At 44.5% G+C, this 18,623-nt stretch overlaps 1 long non-coding RNA gene across 1 annotated transcript; it reads left to right on the top strand.

The window, feature by feature from the left end:
• The first annotated feature begins 5,608 nt into the window (after positions 1 to 5,608).
• Positions 5,609 to 18,041, top strand: LOC140485490 (uncharacterized). The gene is made up of 3 exons (XR_011962349.1): positions 5,609 to 5,712; positions 11,195 to 11,320; positions 17,986 to 18,041. It is a non-coding gene; the product is annotated as an uncharacterized lncRNA (long non-coding RNA).
• The last annotated feature ends 582 nt before the right edge of the window (positions 18,042 to 18,623 follow it).

Genomic DNA, 18,623 nt, shown 5'->3' on the forward strand with positions numbered 1-18,623 from the left:
AGACTTTTATAACAAATTACAAACAGCAGTGATCCCAAAACAGATCCTTGTGGCACACCACTAATAACCGCACTGGAGGCTGATTATTTTCCATCATCCACCACTCGCTGCCTTCTTTCAGGAAAGCCAGTTTCTAATCCAAACTGCTAAATCACACTCAATTCCATTTCGCTGCATTTTATCTAAGAGCCTACCATTTGGAACCTTATCAAAGGCTTTCCTGAAGTCCATGTATACCACGTCAACTGGCCTACCCTCATCTATATGCTTGGTCACCGTCTCAAAAATACTCAATGAAATTTGTGAGACTCGACCTGCCCTTGACGAAACCATATTGACGATCTGAAATCATATTGTTGTTTGCCAGATGATTACAAATAGTGTCTCTTATAATCCTTTCCAAAAGCATTCCTACAACAGAAGTAAGGCTCACTGGTATATAATTACCTGGGTCATCCCTACTGGCCGCCTTGATCAAGGGCATAACATTTACAATCATCCAGTCCCCTGGTACTGAACCTGTAGGCAATGACGACTCAATATCAAAGCCGAAGTATTTGCTATCTTCTCTCTAGCTTCCCAGAAAATCCACGGATAAATCCCATCCAGCCCAGGGGAATTGTCGACTTTCAATCCTTCTAGAATTGATAACACCTGTACGTAACTAACCTCGGTCCTTTCTCATCGAACATCTTCTACCTCATTATTGTCTGCAATATTCTCATTTTCCTGAGTGAAAACCAATGAGAAATGTTTGTTTAGCACCTCTCCAATTTCCACAGTGTCCACACTCAACTTCCCACTTCTGTCTTTGATTGGCGCTATTCCTACCCTATCCTTTATTCCTCACATACCTATAGAAAGCTTTAGGGTTCTCCTTTATTCGACTTGGTAAAGACTGCTCGTGTCCTCTCTTTGTTCTTCTTAACTCTCTTTAAATCCTTCCTAGCTGATCTGTAAGTCTCCATCACCTCATCTGTACCATTTGCCTCATCAACACGTAAGCCTCCTACTTCTTCTTAACAAGAGATGCAATTTCTGTGGTAAACCACAGTTCCCTTCCCTTATCACTTACTCCCTGCCTGACAGGGACATACCTATCAAGGACACACAATATGTGTTTCTTAAACCAGCTTTACATTTCCATTGTCTGCATCCACTGCATTTTGCTACCCAATTCTATGCATCCTAATTCTTGCTGAATCGCATTATAATTTCCACTGCCCTTCGATAATTCTTCACCTATCACTTTCCATCACTAAACTAAACATAACTGAATTGTAATCACTCTCTCCAAAGTGCTCACCTACAACTAAATCAAACACCTTGTCCGGTTCATGACCAAGCGCCAGATCCAATGTGGCATCCCCTCTTGTCGGCCCTTCGACATACTGTGTCAGGAATCCCTCCTGTACACATTGGACTAAAACTGATCCATCCGATATACTAGAGTTATAGCATTTTCAGTCAATGTTTGGGAAGTTAAAGTCCCCCATAATGACCACCATGTTACTTTCACTCCTACCCAGAGTAATTTTGCTAATCCTCTGTTCCCCCTCCCTGGAACTCTGCAGCAGCCTATAAAAAAATCCAAGCAGTGTGACCTCCCCTCTCCTGTTTCTAACCTCAGCCCACACTACTTCAGTAGAGAAGTCCTCATCAAATGTTCTCTCAGCCACCGTTATACTATCCTTGACTAACATGACATGCATGGGCCCATTGCGGTGCTTCAAACTCCATGAAGCAGCCATACTCTCTATGACAGACAGACTCAGTCCAGAACCTCCTCTGTCCTTGAGACCTTATGCACTGCCTGCACTCCTCGTTTTCCCCTTTGCACGTTCCCTTTCCACCCCACCCCACCTGCATCACTCCACAATTGGAGCTGCCAAGGACAGAAGTCTGTGGAATACCCTCCCTAACCTTCTCTATCCTCCGTTAAGATGTATTTTATAATCATTCTCTTTTTCAATGTTTTGATCATCCATGAAGCACCTTAGGAGATTTGCTATTGTGAAAGATTCCATGCAATGCAAGCAGTTGTTTTTATTGCCACACATTAGGAGAAACAGCAATGATGCTTTCAAAATGTTAACAAGAAAGTCACTGATAGTAGCAGTGTGTAGGCCAAATAATAACGTCACATTGGGATGGGCAATAAACAAAGAAATAACTAAAGCCTGTAAAAATGGCATGTCTATTACCATGGGTGATTTGAATCTACATGTGGATTGGTCAAACCAGCTCAGTCAGGGTAGCCGTGAGGAGTTCATTAAGTGTATCCATGATAGTTTTTTTGAACAGTATGAAATGGAACTGACAAGGAGCAAGCTATCCAAGATCTGGCCCCTGTGCAATGAGACAGGAATAATTAATGACCTCAGAGTTAGGGATCCTCTTGGAAGAAGTGATGACTGTAAGGTTGAAGTTAGAACACATATGGAGAGTGTAAAGATAAAATCTAATACCTTGGTCCTGTGCTTGAACATGGGGAACTAAAATAGAGTGAGGGAGAACCTGGATAAAGTAGACTGGAAACAAAGATTTTATGGTGGGACAGTTGATGAGCAATGAAAGATTTTCAAAGACATTTTAGGAAGTGTTCAGCAAAGGCATATTCCAGTGAAAAGGAAGGACTGTAAGAAAAGGCGGTGGACAAAAGATAGGGAATTCTACACCAGTTAGTTTATTCTCTGTAGTTGGAAAGATGCTTTGGTCTGTTATCAAGGAAGAAATAGCAGGGAATCTCGATAGAAATTGTCCCATTGGGCAGACAGAGCATGGATTCATGAAGGGCAGGTTATGCTTGACAAATCATTTGGAATTCTAAGAAGACATTTCGAGCAAGGTGGACAACGGGGACCCAGTGGATGCGGTGTACCTGGATTTCCAACAGGCCTTCAACAAGGTGCCACGCAAGTGGCTATTGCATTATATAAGGGTGCATGGGATAGAGTATTAGCATGGATAGAAGATTGGTTGACTAACAGGAAGCAAAGAGTGGGGATAAATAAGCCTTATTCTGGCTGGCAATCAGTAACTAGTAGCGTGCCTCTAGGATCAGTGTTGGGACTGCAATTATTTAGAATTGATACAGATGATTTGGAGTTGGGGACCACATGTAGGGTGTCAAAGTTTGCATATGACACTAAGATGAGTATCAGAACAAAGTGTGCGGAGGACTGGGAAACTTTGCAGAGGAACAGAGATACATTGGGTGAGTGGGCAATGTTTTGGCAAGTTCATTTATATACATAAATGTAAAGTCATACTCTTTGGTTGGAGTAATATTAGTAAAAAGATTATGACTTGATCTTTTAAAAAAATGCATTATTTGCTATGCAGAGGCACCTGAACATCCTTCTGTCGGAGGGTTGGTCAACAGGTACAACAATCAATTCAGAAGGCAAATGGAATATTGTCCTTCATTGCTGAAGGGATTGTGTTTAAAAGCAGAGGTGGGCTATAGTGGGTGCTAGTGATCCCACACCTGGAGTACTGCATGTAGTTTGTATCTCCTTTCTTGCTCAAGGATGTACTGGCACTAGAGGGGGTGCAGAGGAGGTTAACTATGTTGACTCCAGAGGTGAGGGGTTTGGCTTATCAGAGACTGAGTAGATTGGGATTATATTCATTGAAATTCAGAAGAATGGAAAGATATAAAATAATGAATGGAATGGATAAAATAGAAGTAGAGAGGATGTTTCCACTGGCAGACGAAGCTAGGACAAGAGGGCATGGCCTCAATTTTAGAGGCAGTAAATTTAGGACTGAATTGAGAAGGAACTTCTTGACCTCTATGGAATGCATTGCCCAGGGAAGTAGTTGAGCTAGTTCAATAAACGTTTTTAAAGCTAAGTTGTTTTTTTTTAAAAAAAGAAATAATTAATTAAGGAATACGGTAAGAACGTGGGTAAATGGTTCTGCACCCACAAAATGATCAGCCATGATCTTATTGAATGGTAGAGCAGGCTCGAAGGGCAGGACGGCCTTCTCCTTTTCCTAGATCTTTTGTTCTTATATTATGCATGCCTCCAGCACTCGTGACTTGGAGGTGCTGGTGTTAGATTAGGATGGACAAAATTAAAATTCAGAGAACACCTGGTTATAGTCCAACAGGTTTATTTGGAAGCACTACTTTGCTGGTCCTTCATCAGGTGGTTGTGTGATTTTTAACTTTGTCCCTCACTCTTGTAACTGAGAAACAGCAACAAAAGCTACGAAGCAGTGCGCAAGCTGCAGCCAACAGTTGGTATTGTGGACAATGAAGGAGGTTATCTCAGAATACAATGGGATATTGATCAGATGGGCCAATGGGCTGAGGACAGGCAGAAAGGATTTAATTGAGATAGATCAGGTTAGAATATCTGGTTAACATCGACAGGTTGGACCGAAGAAGTGATTGATGTCAGGGGCGGACCAATGGAAAGGCAGGGGCGGAGCTGGAGGACCTGGCGGGGCAGTTGGTCCTCCGGCCAATCAGTGAATGAGGGGCGGGACTAGACTATACCACGTGATCATCCTCGCCGTGGGCGTGGAGTGCTGTCGGTAAGTAAAGAAATAAACAGCAGGAAGCGGGAGGGAAATGGTGTTGGTATGGTCTGACAGGTTTTACGATCATTTGCTGCACATCGGAAAATACAAATTTGAAACTTACAGTCCCGGTTTTGCAGCAAACGGGAATATGCCTCGTTGAGTAATCGGCCCGAGTGAGCGCCGCCATCTTTATTCGGGGCAATGATTCACTGGACACGTGCGCGGCCGCCAGCTTTGTAGGGGGCAAAGTTCAGAGGGATGTGTGTACAGCCTTCCCAGGTAAAAAGAGTCAAAGGGCAGGATTTACACAGAGCATATTCAAACCCAGAGAAATGGACTTTTTTTTCTGGATTTGTTTCGTCATTCATTTAAATGATTTGGATATGAATAGCGGCCGTATAGTTAGTAAGTTTGCAGCTGACACCAAACTTGGAGATATTGTGGACAATGAAGAAGGTTATCTCAGAGTACAGTGGGATATTGATCAGATGGGCCAATGGGCTGAGGAGTGGCAAAAAGGATTTAATTTAGGTAGATTAGGTTAGGATATCAGGTTGGCATAGGTTGGACCGAAAAAGTCTGTTTCTGTGCTAGACATCTTTGACTGTGGGATCATCAAATTGAATTCTGCTCTGGTTCACCTCTGGGTTCTCTGATGTCCACTTGTTCATTATCTAGCTTCCTCAGTCTCTCATGGGTATATTTTTGGTCTGAATAGTATTTTACAATTACTTTCACAGGTGTTTTGTAAATGAATTGAAAAATGTAGAGCTGGAAAAACACAGCAGGCCAGGCAGCATCCGAGGAGCAGGAGAATCGACGTTTCGGGCATAAGCCCTTCTTCAGGAATGTAAATGAATTGTCCACTGCTGCCCGGCTCCTGACCGTATGCTGTTCCATTATCAGGCTATTTTTTTCCACAATATCTTTGACAGTCAAGAATTCTTTTTTTTAAATAAGTGAGTGCATTTTCCTTCAATTTCTGACAGTCAAATTCTGCACCATTTTCATTCCCTGTGATTCATATTGCACTCCCTGAAACATCAACTGTGTATTTCTCCTTCAACAGAAACCAGCGATCAATGCCAAAGCCTTGTTGCCTGTGGAGAGGGTGATGTTTGACTTCCTTGTACTGCTGCAGTTTGAATGGTGAAGGTGCTCCCACAATGTGGTTGGGTAAGAGACATTACAGATTATTCACTCAGCGATGTTGAAGAGTAGAAGATATCTGTACAAATCATCATGGTTTTAATTTCACAAAAATATTATTGAGAAGTTTTGACATAAGGCGACAGATGGAGAATATTGTGTCCAGTGACCACAACCATTGCCAAATAAGCAGTTTTTCAAGAATGCCTTAAAGGAAGAAAGTAGATCTTAGAGAGTTAGAGTGGGGATTCCAGACCATGTTCCCTTGGAGTCTATAGAAACATTCACACAGGAGAACTCAAAAATAAACACATCATTGAGAGTCTGATCTAAAATGAGTTATTGAGATATGAAAGGGTGTGTGGTGCAGGGAGATAGGAATGATTACAGCCAGGAATTAATTCAAAGGTGCAAAAGTAAATTGTTGTTGCTTACAAATGGGAGTCTTTTGATTGATCAGCAAGTTTTGGTACAAGTGAGCACTTCAGCAGTAGAGTTTTCAATATTCTTGAGATTATCGGGAGGGTGAATGTGGGATGCTGGCCAGGAGTGGGTTTAGATAATGAAATCTAGAGTCAACAAAAGGAATGAATGAGAGTTTCAGCAAATGAGCTGAGACTGTGGTGAGGTCAGGTGATATCACTGAAGTCGAAATAGTGGACTTGGAGGGGATCTGGCCTGTCATCCTCACCTCATTCAGCTGTTTGTCAATTTGTGAATCAAGTCTGTAACAAGCTCAGGAACTGAGTGGCCCTGGCAGAACCCAAACTGGGCATCGCCTGCAGGTTATTGCTGAGCAGCTGCATGACAGCACTGTTGATGACACCTTCCATCACCTCACTGCTGAGCGAGTGTGGACTGATGGAGGGGAATTGGCTGAGTTGGGTCTGCCCTGTGTTATTGTGTTGGAACATCCCTGAGCAATGTTCCACAGTCAGTCGGTGCCAGTGCTGGAACAGTACTTGTCTTGGTGGGCAGCAGGTTCTGGAGCACAGCCAACAGTATTATTGCCAAAATATTGGCAGGGCCCATACCTTTACACTGCTTATCCATTTCTTGATCTGATTTGAAATGAGTTTTCAACCAAGTCGATTCATATCTGTGATGTCAGGGACCAATGGAGAAGGCTCATCCACTTGGCACTGCTGGCTGAAAATCGCTGCTAATGCTGTCCTATTATCTGTTGCATGAATGTGAGAGACCCCTCCATCGGTAAGGGTGGGGATATCTGTGATGCTTCCTCCAGTGAGTTGTTTAATTGTCCATCACTATTCTTGGCTAGGTGTGGCAGAACTCCGATCTAATCTATTGTTTATGGAATCACTTAGTTCTATTTGGTGTTACTTGTGGTGTTTGGCATGCAGGTTTGGTTGCTGCACCAGGTTGGCACCTCATTTTTAGGTATGCCTGGTACTGCTCCTGACATGCCCTCCTGCATTCACCATTGAACCAGGGTTGATTCCCCTGGTATGATGTTAATGGTTGAGTGGGGGATATCAGGCCATGAGATTTCAGATTGGGCTGGAGTACAGTTCTGCTGCTGCTGTTGGCCCACAGTGAGGCGGAAGTTGCAGCGTCAAGATGGCTGATTGTGTGGTTGTATTTGCTAGTGCATTGGTTGATGTAATGTGGTCCATCCAGTTTCATTCCTTTGTTGAGACTGTGCAGTGATTAATACAATGAGTGATTTGATGGGCCACTGTCGGGTTTCTTTCCCTCAAGGACATTGTCAATGGCAGAAAAACATCCCCAATGGTTCCATGGCAAACAGTAGATTCTTCATTCCAGTTTTTTTTTCTTAAATTCAGAGCCACCCTCTACCGATTTGGGACTCAAACCTGAACTTCAGTTGTATATTTTAATATTCTTGATAAATGATAAATACGACAGGTTTGTTCACTTATTTTTAGAATCACTATCACAGGCTTTGTTTATTGTTTTGGAAATAAAAACACTGTCCATTATCCTGTCTCCTCCATCCTCCCCTCCAACAACAAGAGTGAGGAGCACATGGAGTTTCTCTGTCCATAACATTGAGACAATCCAATCAGCTGCCTCTGTTTCTTTCCTCCCTCTCCACTAGCCCACCGAGACAAACTGCCTCACAAGAGTGCTCCTCATTTTACTCCTAAACTTGCATTTCCTCGAGTCCCTTGTCAAGCCTTGTTCGAGGTCATCTTGACCATTTACCCTAGTGTAGCTAAATCATGGACATTCCACTTCTCTCTCTCATCCTCCTGCTTGTCACTGCAACCCCCCCTCCCCTTGCAATTCACAGATATTGTTCCATGATCTGTCTGTCTTTTCTGGTTATGTCCTTCTCTCCCATTCTGCTAAAAATTAATATTTGACCTCACCAACATTGGAAAATCCTGCTCCATCTCCACTCTCCCTTTCCTTTCTGAATTCCTTGTATTTGGTGTCCCTCAAGGATCTATCCTTGGCCCATCCTGTTTCTCATCTCCATACTGCCTGGAGGTAACATCGCCCAAAAGCACTGTTAGGTTTCCCATGTACACTGACAATGTCCAGCTCTCCCTCCCCTTCATCCGTCTCCATTACTCCACTATTACTCAGTTATCAAACTGCTTACCACGCTTCGATTAGCTGCAATTCATTCCAATGAAACACTGCAATTGTTAAACCCATTGCCCCCCCCCCCCCCCCAGTTGTTATTCCAAATACATTTTCCTTACTGCTGTCTCCTTTGCTCTCACTGGGAAATGTCTGAGGCAGAACTGCATTCTTCACAATATTGCTCTCATATCTGACCCCAAGGTGATCTTCTGATCAGACATCTACACAATCACAAACACCAGGAATTCCAATCTTTAAAACGTTGCTTATCTCCTTCTCACCCCAGCTCCATTGCTACTGAAACCCGAACCTATGTCGGTGTTGCCTTTAACTTGACAAATCTGAAACAGAACCCTTGATTCCGTGACAGACACAGAATCTGGTTCAAGACTCACCCATAGTGGGACACATCGTCTCCATATTTACCCTGTCAAACCTCGACAGAATCCTGTATGTTTCAAAGAGATCTCCTCTCATTCCTCCAAAGTCCAGTGAGTAGATTCCCAACTTGTTCAGCCTTTGCTTTCAGGATAATCCCTATAAAACAGGGATCATCCCAAAGGATCTCTGAAATGCCTCCAATCAACTGCTCTATTTCGCTAACTGAAGCGACCAAATCTGTTCACGTTCCTCCAGATGTGGTCTCACTCGCCATTTGTTTAGTTGCCCTAAGGTATACATTCCAAACTCTTATATTGCAAACTCCTTGAAAAAAGGTACAGCATTCCATTCCCTTTCCTGATTCCATGTTGTAACTGTGTGCTCGCTTTCTGTGTTTCCTGCTCATTTTCCCCCAGTCCCTTTGTGGTGCAGCTTTCTACAGTTTATCCCAAGTTATACTCTATTTGCCAACTTGTTGCCCACTTTTCCTGTGAATATCTCTCTGTAAACTGTTTATAATTCTCTTGGAACATTCCTGTTATGCCTTGTCTTGATTTTCCCCCCTCATTATTCAAAATATTTACTGGGAGCACTGGGCAGTGGGAAGCATGCACATTTGCTATCTTTTCAGGGATACTCTGTTTAATGACTGGGAGGAGCTTGCTGCCCATTGGTCAGAATGGAGACATCTTGCCCATTAAGCTGCATGAGCCTTTCACACCCCATGTCTTATTGATGAGGCACAGCGGCAGCACGGAAGGAAAGAAAAGGAAGGAAATCCTGCTCTCCATATCTGACTGAATCTTGGGATATTCTGTCCCATGTTCAGTCACATGAAGTCCCAAGGTGGAAACTCATAGAAACCCACACAGATTTGCCCCTGAATTGCCTGCTGACCTCCGCCAGGGGTCATGTGTACAGTCCTCCTGGGCCGGGAGGAGGGGATTGGATGAGTTTCAAACTTGAACTGACAGTGACGGATTTTATCAATTTGTATTACAGGCAGATATTCAGATGGTAATCTCAGTCATTGTAACGCCAAACTGACAGAATTACTCAATACATCAGGACCTGGATATTCATATTGTGTGAGAGTATTGTGTTCCAGATCAATACCATTTGCTGCATAAAAGTTCTTCTTTGAAACAAACCATCCTATCAATAGATCTTCCCAAATCTTCAACATTTGTCCTGGAATCCTTGTATAATGAGCTGACGGGTGTAAGGTTTATTATTATAATGTGTAGCTTTTGTAAACCGCTCTGTCACAGCTCCCCACAATTTCCTTTGCTACAAGGAGAATACTCTCAGTTTTTCCAAACCCCTGATTCCCCAATGTCTGTTTGCTCTCTATCATGTACACATCAGGGTTGTGTTGGAACATTCTCCACTTGCCTGCATCAGTGCACCCCCCCCCCCCTCACCCAACAATATTAAAGAAAGTGAACATCCTCCAGGGTAAAGCACTGTACCTGAGTGGTTTCCCATCCACCACCTTCAGTATTCCCTCTCCCCACCCCCGAGGGACAGTGGCATCACTGTGTGAAAGATCAAGTCAGCATTGTCCTCCCAGACCATAGGACTGCTCTCTCATTAGAGAGAGATGTCTGGTAGTGGTTAACCTGAAGGTTACCACAGCACAGGCAAGGGGAGAGGTTGAAAAGGAGAGTCTATTAATTTTGGATGGTTATTCTTGATGTGTATTAGCAACACATGTCACGTGAACAATTAATGTTAAAAAAGCCCCACAAATTCTGCAACTAAAATCCCCCATTCCTTGAACCATCCTGGTAAATCTCCTGTGCCCCCTCTCAGGGACCCTGCCATCCTTCCCAATGTGTGGGCGATCTCTGGTTTGCACAGACCCAGCTGCTCTGTGTTCCTGTGGGTGATGGCATCATAGAGCAACAGTTGCACTAAACCTCACTGTCTGGAAGTGAGTGAGAGACAGAAGTCCCGATGGCATTTCCAATGTATTTAGCAACACACTTGCAATGCCAAAGCTGACAGGTCTCTGGGCTCAGTGCTGGAAAATGGGATTAAAATAGTCAGCTGGGAGACTTCTTTACAGCAAAAACCTGATGGACCACAACACCTTTTTCTGTCATGTAGACCACAGATGCATAATATAGAAATATGACAAGCCAAAATAGAAACCAGGTCAGAGAAGGTGATATTAGAATAGATGATACAGAATTGATTAATGTTTATTGCAGGAAAATGTGACAGATGTTAAGTGGGACATTGTGGAGCTCAGGATTCAGGAATCTGAAATAAAAGTGGGTTATCCTGAAGGTTGGAATTAAAGAAAGGCACATCACAAAGATTTGTGAGGGTGGACAAGATTAGAGGCAGGGAGAGTGTTGAGACTGGAGGAGATGAGAGATTGGAGGATGTTGCATTGATTGAGATGTCTTTGATACCAGAGATAGTGATAGTTCTGAGGCTAGAGAGGAATTATAGAGATAAGGATGAGTTGTTCCCTTTCCCAACCCGACCTCTTTACTGAGAATGATTGTTTCTCTGTCATCATCTGCCATTACCTCCATAGGCCTGCGACAATGAGACTACACAGACAGTATGTTCCTGTTAAGGCCAAGGCTGGGAGGTGTCGAGAATGCTGCATGACCTGAGAAATTGAGGCTCTGGTCAAGAAAATGAAGGAAGGATATGGCAGGTACAGACCACTGGGTTTGAGTGAGTCCCTAGAGGACGATAATGGAAGTAGGAGTATGCTCGTGGGAAACCAGGAGGCAGAAAAGGGGACATGAGATAGCTTTGGGAAATAGGTTTAAGGAGAAACCAAAGAGAATCTACAAATATACTAAAGACAAAATAATAACGAGGCAGAGAATAGCGACCCTCAAAGATCAACAAGACTGTCTATGGAACAGCAGGAGGTGGGAGAGATTCTGTAAGTATTTCATGTCAGTTTTTACTGAAAGGGGATATGGAAGTTAGAGATGTTGGAAAAATAAATAGTGATAACTTGGCAAGTGTATATATTACAGAGGAGGAGGTCTGGATGTCTTAAAATGCATAAAGGTGGATAAATCCCTGGAATTTAATCAGGTGTATCCCAGAACTTTGTGGGTAACTAGGGAAGCTTTTGCTGGGCCCCTCGCTGCGATATTTGTGTCATCGATCGCCACAGGTGAGGTGCTGGAAGATGGGTGCCATTATTTGAGAAAGGTGGTAAGGAAAAGCCAGGGAACTATAGACCGGTGAGCCTGAAGTCAGTGGCAGAGAAGTTGTTGGAAGGGATTCTCCGGGACAGGATTTACATGTCATTGGAAAAGCAAGAAATTATTAGGGAGAGTCAGCATGGCTTTTGTATTGAAATCATTAACTTGGACTTGAGAAAGACACAAGGTTTCACATAACACACTGGTTAGCAGGTTCAGTACCATAGAATTCAGGCAGAACTAGCTGTTTGGATACGGAATTGGCTGGAAGGGCAAAGAGTCATAGATGGACAGCACAGAAACAGAGACCCGTCGGTCCGACCAGTACATGCTGATCAGATATCCCAATGCAATCTAGTCCCCCCTGTCAGCACCCGGCCCATATCCTTCCTATTCATATACACATGAAGATGCCATTTAAATGTTGCAATTGTAATGGCCTCCACCACTTTCTCTGGCAGCTCATTCCATACACGTCCCACCCTCTGTGTGAAAACGTTGCCTCTCAAGTCTCTTTAAAGTCTTTCCTCTCGTACCGTAAACCTATGCCCTCTAGTGCTGGGATCCCCCACGCCAGGAAAAAGACTTTGTCTATTTATCCTATCCATGCACCTCATGTTTTTATATACATAGATAAGATCACCTCTCAGCCTCTGACACTGCAGGGAAAACTGCCCCAATCTATTCAACCTCTATTCAACCCCCAGCCTAGCTCAAATCCTCCAACCCTGGCAACGTTCTTGTCAATCTTTTCTGAACTCTTTCAAGTTTCACAACATCCTTCCAATAGGAGGGAGACCAGATTTGTACGCAACGTTCCAAAAGTGGCCTAACCAATGTCCTGTACAGCTGCAACATGATCTCATAACTCCTGTACTCAATACATTGTCCGAAAAAGGCAAGCATACCAAATGCCGCCTTCACTATCCTATCTACCTGCACTCCAAGGCCTCTTTGTTCAGTAACACTCCTCAAGACCTTACCATTAAGTGTATATGTCCTGCTAAGATTTGCTTTCCCAAAATGCCACTCCTCAGCCATTCACCCATCTGATCAAGATCCCATTGTACTCTCAGGTAATCTTTTTCACTGTCCACTACACCTCCAGTTTTGGTGTCATCTCACTAACTATACCTCCTAATATCACATCTAAGTCATTGATATAAATGACGAAAGGTAGTGGATCCAGCAGTGATCCTTGTAACACTCCACTAGTCACAGGCCTCCAGTCTGAAAAGCAACCCTCCATCACCACCCTCTGCCTTCTGCCTTTGAGCCAGTTCTGTATCCAAATGGTTAGATCTCCCTGTATGCCATGAGCTGTAACCTTGCTGAGCAGTCAGTGTCATAGTGGAGGTTGCTTTTTGGACTGGAAGCCTGTGATGAGCAATATGCTGTCAGGCTGGGTACTGGGTCCACTGCTTTTTGACATTTATATAAATTATTTCGATGTGAATATAGGAGCTATGGTTAGTAGGTTCACAATAGACACCAAAATTGGAGGTGCAATGGATAGCAAAGTTACCCGAGAGTACAATGAGACTCCGATCAAATGGGCTGAGGAGTGGCAGATGAAGTTTAATTTAGATATATGTGAGGTTCTGCATTTTGGAAAAGCAAATCAGGGCGGGACTTATACACTTAATGGGAAGGTCCTGGGGAGTGTTGCTGAACAAAGAGATCTTGGAGTGCAGGTTCATAATTCCTTGAAAGTGGAATCATAGATAGGCAGGATAGTGAAGAAAGTGTTTGCTGTACTTGTATTTATTGGTCAGTGCATTGCGTACAGGTGTTGTGACGTCAGTGTGCGGCTGTACAGGACATTCATTCAGCCACTTCTGGAATTCTGCTTTCAGACCTGGTCTCCCCGCTATTGGAATGATATTGTGAAACTTGAAACGGTTCAGAAAAGATGCAAAGATGTTGCCAGGGTTGAGGGATTGAGCTATAGGGAGAGGCTGAATAGACTGAGGCTGTTTTCACTGGAGAATCGGATGCTGAGAGGTGACCATAGAGGTTGATAAAATCGTGAGGGGCATGGATAGGGTCAACAGCCAGGGTCTTATTCCTGTTTAGGTGAGTCCAAAACTAGAAAGCACAGGCATGACGGAAAAGATTGCAAAGGGATATTAGGGGCAAAGTTTCAAGCTGAACGTCGTATGTGTATGGAATGAGCTGCCAGAGAAAGTGTGGAGGCCGGTACAGTTACAACATTTAAAAGGCATCTCACTGGATATGTGATTGGGAAAGGTTTAGAAGGCTATGGGCCAAGAGCTGGATTATGGGCCGAGATTAATTTAGGATATCTGGTCGGCATGGACAAGTTGAACTGAACGGTCTGTTTCCGTGCTGCACATCTCTATGGCACTAATAAATTAAAATTAAGATAGGTTTCTCTTTTATGGAGAATTAGCAGAAGGCCAGACAATTCTCCTTGGAGCTGAGAAGGTTAAGCAGTGATATCGACCAGGAGTTGATTCGTTTCCAGGGTATTTCATTTACAGACAGGCAGAGTGAGAAATTTTTAACGTCCCAATTTTTAGTAACTATTTTCAGGTAACTGGCAAATAATGCAAAGAAAAACGTGAAGATTATTTTGCTCACTACGTTCTGAGCATCTGGAACAGTTTGACCGATAGCTGGATGCAGATTCAGTAGTTATTATCAAAACAAATTTGAAATTTAACAATTTTAAGGAAGGATTTGGAGGTCTATGTCCAAATGGGAGGTGAGTTGGGACTGACTGGCACCATCCCCAGAGGGAGAGAGTACAGCCCCAATGGGCAGAATAGCCTCCAGTCCCTGTGCTCTGTCATACTGACCCATTCACTGTGAATGATGAAGCTCATCACAGGGCAGAGCCGTAGAGATGTACAGCATGAAAATAAACCCTTTGGTTAAACTGGTCCATGCTGACCAGATATCCCAACCTAATCTCGACCCATTTGCCAACACTTGGCACATATCACTCTACACCCTTCCCATTCATATACCCATCCAAATGCCAAATGGTTTAATTGTACCAACATCCTCCACTTCCCGACAGAAGATTCCATACAAGCACCAACCTCAGTGGGGAAAAAGAATTGCCCCTCAGATCCATTTTAAATTCTTCCCCCCCTCATCTTAAACCTATGCCCTCTCATTCTGGACTCGCCGACCCCAGGGAAATGACCTTGTCTATTTATCCTACCCAGGCCCCTCATGGTTTTATAAACCTCTATGAGGTCACCCCTCAGCCTCTGATGCACCTGGGAGGATCCCACCACTCATGTCACAATGGGGCCTGGCTGATTGACACAGCTTCAGACCAATAGGAGAGTTGGCATGATCCTCCAGCCAATGGGAGTGAATGAGGGGTGGGTCCAGCAGGCCAACACATGACCATCAGCTTTGCAGGCGCAGTGTCACTGTGAGGGGGGACTGAATGTGAAGGAGTGGGAGAGACAGCAGATACTGGGAGAGAGATGGAGTTAGTGTGGACTGGGAAGGTTGATAAACACTGTTTCAGTCTGCTGGACCTGAATTAGATACTCCGGGTAAATTAGAACCAAAAGAACATCGGATGCTGTAAATCACACACAACAACCAGAAGGTTCTGGAAAAGCTCAGCAGATCTGGCAGCATCTGTGAAAAGAAATCAGTTCGCATTTTCAATCCAGTGACGCTTCCTCAGGAACTGATGTTACTGAGAAAGAAAAAGTCTGTTTTTATGCAGAAGGTAGGGGTTAAGGAGTAAATGATAAGTGGGGGTAGAGTCCAAAGAGAGAGATAAGAGCATTTGGACACAGGAGTGGATAACGATCTGACGGGGGGAGGGTGAATAGCTGTTTATGGGGACTGTTAGTGGCTAACCATAGGTAGTGTGTAATGGTAGGCTACGGAATAACAAGGCCTGGAATGTGGGGTAGGGGGCAAAGACACTAGGACGTGGGAGAGTTCAGGACTTAAAATTATTGAATTTGATGTTGAAGCCAGAGGATTGCAGGGTCCCCGAGTGGGAGATGAGGTGTTGTTCTTCCAGCTTGTGTTAAAGTGTGGCTCTGGAAAACTACAGCAGGTCAGGCAGCATTCAAGGAGCAGGAGAATTGATGTATTGGCCATGTCAGCACTTCATCAGAAATGTGGGTGGTGGAATACGGCTGAGAGATAAATAGGGAGGGGTGTTTGGGGTTGGGGGGAAGGGAGCTAGGGAGGCAATAGGTGGTTGTAGATGGAGGGTCGTGGTGAGAGGGTGGAATAAATCATTGGGAAGGAAGATGGGCAGGTGGGACTGTTCAAGAGGCCAGTGCTGAGTTGGAGGGTTGAATCTGAGATACATTGGGGGAGGGGAGATGAGGAAACCTTGATGCCGTGTGGTTGAAAGTTCCCAAGGTGGAAGATGAGGTGTTCTTCCTCCAGGTGTCAGGTGGCTCGGATTTGGGATGGAGGGCTTGCATGTCCTTGGCAGCGTGGTGGCGGAGGGGGTGGGGGTAGCTAAAGTGGTCGGCCACAGGGCGGTGGGGTTGGTTGGTGCATGTGTCCCAGAAATGTTCCCTGAAATATTCCACAATTTGGCGTCCTGAGAGCAAGGGACACAATAGGTGAGGTGTTTGGGTGGGCAGGGAAATCTCTGCTGGATGTCGAAGGATCAAGTGGTGCCTTGGACGGAGGTGAGGGGAAGGTGTGGGCACAGGTTCTCCACCTCTTGCAGTGGCAAGCGAAGGTGCTTGGAGTGGAGGGTGGGTTGGTGGGGACCGTGGATCGAACGTGGAAGTCACAGAAGGTATGGTCTCTGTGGAATGCTGAAAGGGGTGGGGAGGGAAATATATCTCAGGGGGTTGGATCTGATGGTGGAAAGAGCAGAGGATGATGCATTGTCTATGGGTGGAAGGTGAGGATGGTGGGATTCCATCTTTGTTGCATTTGGAGGGGTGGGGTTCAAGGGCAGTGGTGTGGGAAGTGGAGGAGATACACTGGAGGGCATTGTTGACCACATGTGAGGGGAATTTGCAGTCCTTGAAATAGGAAGCCATTTGGTATGTTCTGAAGTGTTCTTCCAGCTTGCATCAAGCTTCACTGGAAGACTGCAGTAAGCATGAGACAGAGATGTTGGACAGGGAACAGACTTGTGTGTTAAAGAGCAGGCAACTGGAAGCTCGGGGTCTTTTTTGCAGGCACAATGTAGGTCATCGGCTGCCATTTCCACCACTGCCACTGAGATGCGAGAAGGTTCCTGTCTCCTCCATTAACAGCTTTCCACCTTCCCACTCCTTTATCTTTCCAAATGTTCCTGTGTCTCTTTGGGCTCTGTCCCCACCTATAATTTACTCTTTAACCCCTATCTCCTGTAGCCCAAAGATCTGTAGGTTCGGTGAATTGGCCCAGCTAAGGTTCCTGTAGGGTTCAGGGATGTGCATCAGTTCGGGGGAAATGGAGAGTAATAGAATAGGAGAATGGGTCTGGGTGGGATAAACTTCGGAGGGTGGGTGTGGAATTGTTGGGCCAAAGGGCCTGTTACCTGAAGGGATTCTAATTTTCCCAGCTGTCATCGGTTCTGAGGAAGGGTCACTGGACCCGCGATAACCCATGGTGTGTGCAGGAGGCGGAAAGGGGAGAGTGGCAGCAGAAACCAGATGAAATGTATCAGTGTAGACTGGGAGGGTTTAGTTACACTCTGGGCAGGTCGTTAGTCTGAATTAGAAACTCTTGGTCCCACGTTTGCAGCAAAGGGGAAGATGGCTTGGGCCTCAGGTAGTGAGAGGTGCTGGGTTATGGCCACCATCTTTATTTGGGGCAAGGTACAGCAAGGAGCATGAACGTGTCCTCTTCCTGGGTGGGGGCGAGGTGATTTGAAGAGGGGCATTTCCACATCAAACACATACCGAGAGAAGTGTTTGTCTTCACTATTCATCTTGCTGTGTGGAATGCTCTGCCCCAGACGGCAGTGGAGGCCCAGTCTCTGGATTCATTTAAGAAAGAATTGGATAGAGCTCTTAAAGATAGTGGAGTCAAGGGGTATGGAGATAAGGCTGGAACAGGATACTGATTAGGAATGATCAGCCATGATCATATTGAATGGCGGTGCAGGCTCGAAGGGCTGAATGGCCTACTCCTGCATCTATTGTCTATTATCTTGCACTGACTGTGAGCTTTGTTTTGTGAATTCATTTTATAGGATATTAATTGAGAATAATTGAGACAGGGATCTCAATAAACAAGTTTCTACAGTCAATGGAGTCATAGGGATCTGAATATCATTGGCATTTAACTGTGGAACGAGAAAGGTTTGTCTGTTCTGTCTGTGGGAAAATATCTTCAATATTTTTGTCAAGCCAAAAGCAGAATGATGTTCAAGTCCATGGTTGGATCACCCTTGGGGTATGTGTTCAATTCGTGGCCCTGTAGCTGTGGAAGGAGGTATTGGCTTGAGAGGGAGCACAGATTTATCCAAATTACACCTCGTCTTTTTGCAGGAACTGTCAGATTTAGTCTCAGTCATCCACTTTGTAATGTTAATCTGTAAACTCCCTACTTCCAATTCTCTGCAAATTTCTTGTGGACTCAAATACCTGCACCTTTTCAGGTGGAACGTTCCCGATTCTGACAACTGTCTGTTCATTCAGAAACTGCTGAAGTCCATTTTGACTCTGGGGTTACAAAGGGCTGAATTGAAAGATGCAATGCTGGTCCTGAGCTCCCATTGAGGTGCATTGGAACAGTACAGTGTAGGTGTGAGCAGACAGTGAAAATGACAGGGCTGCACTGTGAGGGCTGCTTGGCTCAATGAGAGTGTTTTGGAGTTGGGTGTAAATA

Source organism: Chiloscyllium punctatum, chromosome 14 (assembly GCF_047496795.1).
Source record: "Chiloscyllium punctatum isolate Juve2018m chromosome 14, sChiPun1.3, whole genome shotgun sequence".
Lineage (NCBI taxonomy): Eukaryota > Metazoa > Chordata > Chondrichthyes > Orectolobiformes > Hemiscylliidae > Chiloscyllium > Chiloscyllium punctatum.